Below are 7,265 nucleotides of genomic sequence, written 5' to 3' on the forward strand. Positions count from 1 at the left end.
GTGCAGCAGAATTGTACAAATACATGAGTGTCCCATTCTGCCATTTAAAAAATAATACCACAGTTTCCTTGATCTAAAAAAAAGCCAGGGAAATGGTTGTCAAGAGCAGGAGAAGCCCTGGAGGATGACAACGTCATATAAAGGACTCACAAACTACCATGAATGAGCTATCCTACCCTCAACATGCTGCTGTTGCCATGCAGAGTTTCTTAACATTCTAACAACATTTCAAATTATCTTCTAGTCACTGAGTGGGCTGAATACTGAGTCCTTTCACTCATTATCCCACAGCTATATACATTATACATCTTTACCAACTGTTCATCTCTCACATGTCAAGTGGATTTAAGTGCTAAATATTATTAAAACATTGCCTTTATTGCGCAAAGTGCTTCTCACCATTCAATATTTAAAAACTGAAGTTACATTTTTTTCCTCCCAGCCATTGCCCACCTCTTGTCGTTGAATATTTTACAAACACTCTTGCTTCACCCTCACTCCATTTTTAATATCCTCTGAATGGCTTTAAAATGTAAATCTGTTTCATGTGACCCAAATGTGATTTGCCAAAGAGCACTTTGCAAGTTAAATATTTACCAAAATCTCAGCTTCGTTACCACCCAGCATCTCCTCTCTGTTCAAGCTAATGATAAAATGTGTCTCCAAAGGAGTTGTTTTGATCCAGCTGCTGCACATTTCTCCCTGAAAGACACTTTCCGGATCTTCTTCATTGTTCAACGCATTCTACTGTAGAAGAAATGTTTATGAGAGAATCTATAATAAAAAAGAGTCTGTCTGTCTGTCACCATGATGCCAAGACACATGAAATTTGTCATGCATACTCAGGGGCTGCATCCCAGATTTATTTTGTTTTTGAAACACATTAAGAAGACATTCATATTAGGATGGCTGTAAGCATTCCTTATGGGGTGTGAGGGGCTGTGGCTCAATGGTAGAGCATCTGCTTTGCATGCAGAAGGTCCCAGGTTTGATCCCCTGGCATCTCCAGGTAGGGCTAGGAAAGAACCCTGCCAGAAATCCTGAGAAGCTGCTGCCAGTCAGTGTTGACAGTACTGGGCTAAGATGGACCAAGGCTCTGTCTCAGTATGAGGCAGTTTCCCATGTTCCTAAGCCTCCAAAATCAGAGGTTTATAGGCATCCTATGCAGAGCGGGAGGAGCAGCATAGGCAATCTTTGCTTTTGCTCTCCTCTGACTCTGCATTTTGGCTAGACAGGCTCTTTTGCCCATCTAGCTGGGGCTCTGTGGTGTGGGAGGGAAGGAAGCTTGGGGGTATGGTGTAAGCTGGTCTCCCCAGTCCCCTTCCTTTCCTGACCACTGGCCATCCCCTTTCTCTCCTCTCCAAGGTCACCTGTGTGGTTCTGTCCATACTCGTTGTGAGCTAGAGGACAAGGGGAGAGAGGACTCTGACATTAGATCCAGGAATCAGAATTATCAACTCTTCTTCTCAATTAACAAACGATTTTGTTGAAGAATTTAACCATATGAACCAGCCCTGTTTGAATGCATTGGAAACCATAGTGAAAAATCTAACTACCTGTAATTTGTTCATCCTAGAGCAGAACTAGATATGATAGTGAATATAGAACTGTGGCCCAAACATCCATCGTATGATGATTTCCTTTCCATTATAACATGTAATAATGGAAACACGTGGCACGATGTTATCATATGTACACTTCCTGTTCCATGAGTATGTATTAGAGGGAATTCAGTATTGACATTTTTGACATGTTTTTTGTCACTTGTTGCTCCACCCCTAGTCATCCTATATATAGGGTAGGCAGTTTTGAAGACCCATGGGCACATTTCACAATTTGAGAAATGTCCTGGACACCACTACAAAATGACTGCCATGGGAGGCATGACAAAGGACAAGTAACCTGGCCCCAAAACTGAGTATTCTGCAGGGGAGAGCGCTGAGGTCCAGCACACAAAACAACTTCTTAAAACCCAGAGTTTTCTGTGCCTACAGATACTACCTATTTCAAACTTTTAAGGCAAACTTTCTCTCCCCCCACTCCTTCTCAGCCAGCCAACACAACCCCATTACCATTTCTTTTCCTCTCTCACCACAGACCACCACTCCATAAACATGCACACTCTGTCACGCTGGCTCATCACTCATACATACACACAAACTCGCTCTTGGATTACCACCATACACAGACATGTGCACAAAGTGGGCTTTTCTACATGAGACTTTTAACCCTGTACTTTACTGAGGCTTCTGCTTCCAGGTTCTTTCTGGGATTACGGTCCGTTCCTTTACACATTTTTTTTCGCCAGGGGTTTTCTTTCTCAGCTTTTCTATATTTTCTATTACACAACCACTAGGTGGCACTGTGGTATAGCAGAATTGCACAAATACACCAGGGTCTCATGCCACCATTCTCTGAAATGCCAGACATTGCTCATTAGAAAAATAAAGACCACTATAATGGTTGTAAATCACTGGAGAGGCCCTGGAGGAGGATGACATCATGTAAAGCACATTTATTTATTTATTTATTTATTTATTTATTTATTTATTTATTACATTTTTATACCGCCCAATAGCTGAAGCTCTCTGGGTGGTTCACAAAAATTAAAACCATAATAAAATAACCAACAGGTTAAAAACACAAATACAAAATACAGTATAAAAATCACTTGCAAACTACTGTGAGCAAGGACTCATGAGAGCACAATAAATGCCTGCTGTAAAAAGTCTCTCTCTCTCTCTCTCTCACACACACACACACACACACACACACACACACACACACAATCAGCCTATGCACATCATGCAAACATGCTTGGTCACACTCACACAGTATACCCTAAAAATGAATTTATTATCTGAGTGTGAATCGTTAAGTAGCCAAAATGGCATCATTGTTACACAAGAGGGAAGTATCAACAGGTTTGGGAAAACTCCAAGCTACGTATAAGTGCAAAAACATTTTTTGGGGAAAAACCTAAGAGAAGGAGGACAGCTTGGTGAAGAATGAGTATACTCAGTGGGCATAAAATGCTGACTGACTGTTTTGCGGTTATGGGAGTGGAGTAATCTGGGAAATGGCAGGAGAACAGAGCACCCCTAATTTTGTTGCACTAATATTTTGTTGCAGGTCTCACTTGTTTGCTCTTGTTTGCATTCAGCCTCTGCTATTTTGTTCCAAACGTGTATTTCAGATGTATAATGTAGGGTTTGGGGGGAAAGCTACATGACCTCATAAAAGAGGTCATTTTCATTTGCTTTTGTGAACAATTAATATGCTGGACATGAACAGTTAAAAAGTTTCACAGAACAATGAAGGCTAAACAAATCCCTAAAAAAACCCAAAGCATCTTCCTAAATAACTTATACATATAGACAGTTGATAATTTAACCAAGTCCTTCAATTGCACGATGTATATAGTAACTGAAACATGAGGTGGTCAGCCACAAATACTGGAACCGAGATGACTGTATGTGGTAAACCTCAGACTATGTAATGTAAATGTCGTAAAGACTTCCCTTGGCTAACAACAACTGGCTAGAATGGCGCCATAGGGTTGATGGTTATTTATTAAAAAAAAAAAAGTCAAACTGGTTGAATGTCTTGATGCCTGCCATAAATAATAACTTTCTGAGTTTTTTTCACCCATTACTTCTTTACCAAGCAGAAAACAATGTAACCAACATCACAGTTTAGGGTCTGATATTACTTGCTTCGTTTAGCTTCATCTAAGAAATGCATCTACAAAGCCAAATGCTTTGGATCCCAGGAAAACCTCTCGTGCAAGCACTGAGTCATTACTGACTCTTGGTAGGATGCCAGCTTTCGCTGACGTTTTCTTGGCAGGCCTTATAGCAGGGTGGTTTGCCGTTGCCTTCCCTGGCCGTTATTACCTTTCCCCCCAGCTCATTTTACTGACCTTGGGAGGATGGAAGGCTGAGTCAACTCGAGCCGGCTGCCTAAAACCAGCTTCCTCTGAGATGGAACTCAGGCCGTGGGGAGAGTTTCAGCTGGAGAAACTGCTGCTTTATCACTCTGCGCCACACGAGGCTTCCAACTTGGAGCCTCGTGTTGGATCCAAACTTAGTCCTATTTAGAGTAGACCCATTGAAAAAAAAGGACTTATATTAGTTGTGATTAACTTAAGCCCCACTGGTTTAAATGACTCTATTCTAAGTATGATTAAGTCTGGATCCAACTTCATTTTCCCTACATATTTGTCATTAAGGATGCAACCTTATGTATGTTTATGGCCGGCTAGGGAAAACTGGTAGGGTGACCATATGAAAAGGAGGACAGGGCTCCTGTATCTTTAACAGTTGCATAGAAAAGGAAATTTCAGCAGGTGTCATTTGTATATACTGTATGCTCCCTCCTTGATGGACGTTCAGAAGCAGGCTAAAACTTGTTTGTTCCAACAGGCCTTTGGAGAGTAATTTGGTCCTCCATCTATGTTAATCTATATAAATAAAAATTTAAATGTTCGTTCGAAACAGACGTTATATCTCCAAAAGTTCTTCACCGATTGCTTTGAAATTTTGACACAACGTTGCATTCGAATACGCGAGCGTTGTTATGTAACTATGTTCTACATGGGGACAAAAGTTTGTCTTAAAATCGAAAAAATAGGCCTCCTCAAAACCAGTCCTGCTGATCATTGTGACATCGCCAACCAGTAGGCCAATCCACTGCCTCTGCCTCCTCTCCTATTTGCATGTTCTCTCCTGTTTGCTCTTATAGGTTATAGAAGCAACAATCTTTACGGGACCTTTCAAAGGTGAAGATGTCCTCATTCCTCGCATTCCTATGATTCCAACAGATATGCCATTTCAATTTAAGAGATTGCAATTCCCAATTCGATTGGCATTTGCAATCACCATCAACAAAGCTCAGGGCCAATCTTTAGAATTGTGCAGTTTAGATCTAGACACAGATTGCTTCTCACATGGACAATTATATGTTGCGTGTTCTAGAGTCGGCAAATCAGACAATCTTATATCTACACAGACAATGGAACAACTAAAAATATTGTATATCCACAAGCATTGTGAAATTAAACATATTAGAAACATCCGCTTTGTCTTTTCTTTCTTTTCAATTTAACCAGACTGAGCCACAGCAACGCGTGGCAGGGTACAGCTAATAACTTATAATTTTGTTGTGTATTTTAAACCTTTTTTTTTTACATTTCTTTTTCTAGGTTTTACAATGTATGTCTTAAACTTTGTAAGACCGTCTTGAGGCCCGGTATTGGGCAAAAGGCAGGATACTACTACTACTACTACTACTACTACTACTACTACTATATGGAGAACCTGGTGAAATTCCCTCGTCATTACAACAGTTAAAGTGCAGGAGCTATATTAGAGTGACCAGATTTAAAAGAGAGCAGAGCACCTGCAGCTTTAACTGTTGTAATGAAAAGGAAATTTCACCAGGTTCTCCATATATACAAATGACACCCGCTGAAATTCCCTTTTCAATACAACTGTTAAAGATACAGGAGCCCTGTCCTCCTTTTCATATGGTCACCCTAAAACTGGGAATTGTAGGACTTTTTTCTGTCTAAGCACGCATAGGATTGTGCCCTTAATGCTTTAATTGTTTTTAAGGTTTTTGCTCTTATTGTTGCCAGGTTTTATCATTTTAAATTGTTTATACTGCATTGAGGGCTTTCAATAGATACGACTGTATGTACATATTAATAATAAGTAATACAAATAAATAGACTTCTTCTAAAAATGCATAGTATTACACCCTAAACATTTGTTACTTACAACAAAAGTCACCACTTCACAATATATTTCAATACAAATACATCTATATAAGTATATATTTCAATGTTTATTTAAAGTGTAATATAAATATACAGAATCTTTTATATTTATAGATATATATATTATTTTGAAAGAAAAATATCCTATTCAAACTTCCTCAGGTGTAACTACCATGAAACAAAGGTCATCTGTGCCAAAGAATTGAAAGGGGATTAAAGAATCATGGAATCATAGAATAGTAGAGTTGGAAGGTACAAAGGATTCAACAATAAAATTTCAATATCTCAGTGAGGCACACAAGGATAATATTTTTTAAAGAAGCACAAAAAGTAGTTGATTGGCCATTTAGTGACATAGCCAGAGCTGCAGTCTTGACAAGTTAGTGCTTGTCTTAACAAGTTTTTTAAAGGTCTTTGTTTAGTGTTTATTGTTTTGAATCTTGATTTGCTTTATCTGCTCTTTTTATCATATTGTTATATATGTTTGAATTTTTATTGCATTTTTCTTATCATTATTGTTAAGCCATCTTGTGCACTCACAGAATCATAGGATAGTAGAGTTGAAAGGGGCCTATAAGGCCATCAAGTCCAACCCCTTGTAGAAAGATGTAATATAAACTGAAAAACTGAACTAAAGTAAACATCAAATTGGGTGGGTCACTCAGTCTCCAGGGCATTCAATCCAGACAGAGAATTGTTGATTAGTAAATGGTTATTGATACTAGTAGAGGTAAACCACATTTTTTACTTAAGGGAGGGGGCTGCCAATAGAAATGGATCATGAGTCTTCAGTAGGCTCTGCTCTTATAATGTAATCTATCCATAATGAAAAATGGGTGGATGAATCTTAGAAAAACTTTACCTTCAATATAAAAAAAGCATATGTAAAAATATGACTTTTCACTTGCTCTATACTCTGAAAGTATGCTTAACATGCCTTCAGTGTACATCCCTAATATCTCTCTATCTCTATCTGTTAAGGGCAATGTGGGTTGAATGGTTAATGTGCCTAACAAGCCATTGGGCTCACCATGCCTCATAGTGAATGTGAATGTACATGCTCTGTTCATGAATTGTGCACGTTTCCTGGCCAATATACATATTGTCCAACAGGTCTTGGGGAATGTGCATATCTCAACAGCATCTTGTACATTCTCTGGTCAATATATGCATAGTCTCTGTGAAACTACACAAATGAAACATTATTTTAAAAGTTGTGAGGAGGTGTATTTATGCTGTTATGGACTTCAGTTGTGGCTACCATCTCTATTTCTAGAAATATAATGTAGCTACCATGCAGTTTTTGTAGTGGTAGCCTCTTCTTTTAATCCACATTGCAAGGGAACTCAAATTTCTGGTACTTTGCATTTTGGCAAAATAAAGCTGGTGGCCACAATTGCAACCACTGAGGAAATCAGCACCCATCCAGGATTCTTGAGTCAGCCCTAAGTAGCAGCATCTCTGCCCTGTACACCTAGCTCACTTG

This window comes from Elgaria multicarinata, chromosome 9, assembly GCF_023053635.1.
Source record: "Elgaria multicarinata webbii isolate HBS135686 ecotype San Diego chromosome 9, rElgMul1.1.pri, whole genome shotgun sequence".
NCBI classification, from domain to species: Eukaryota; Metazoa; Chordata; class Lepidosauria; order Squamata; family Anguidae; genus Elgaria; species Elgaria multicarinata.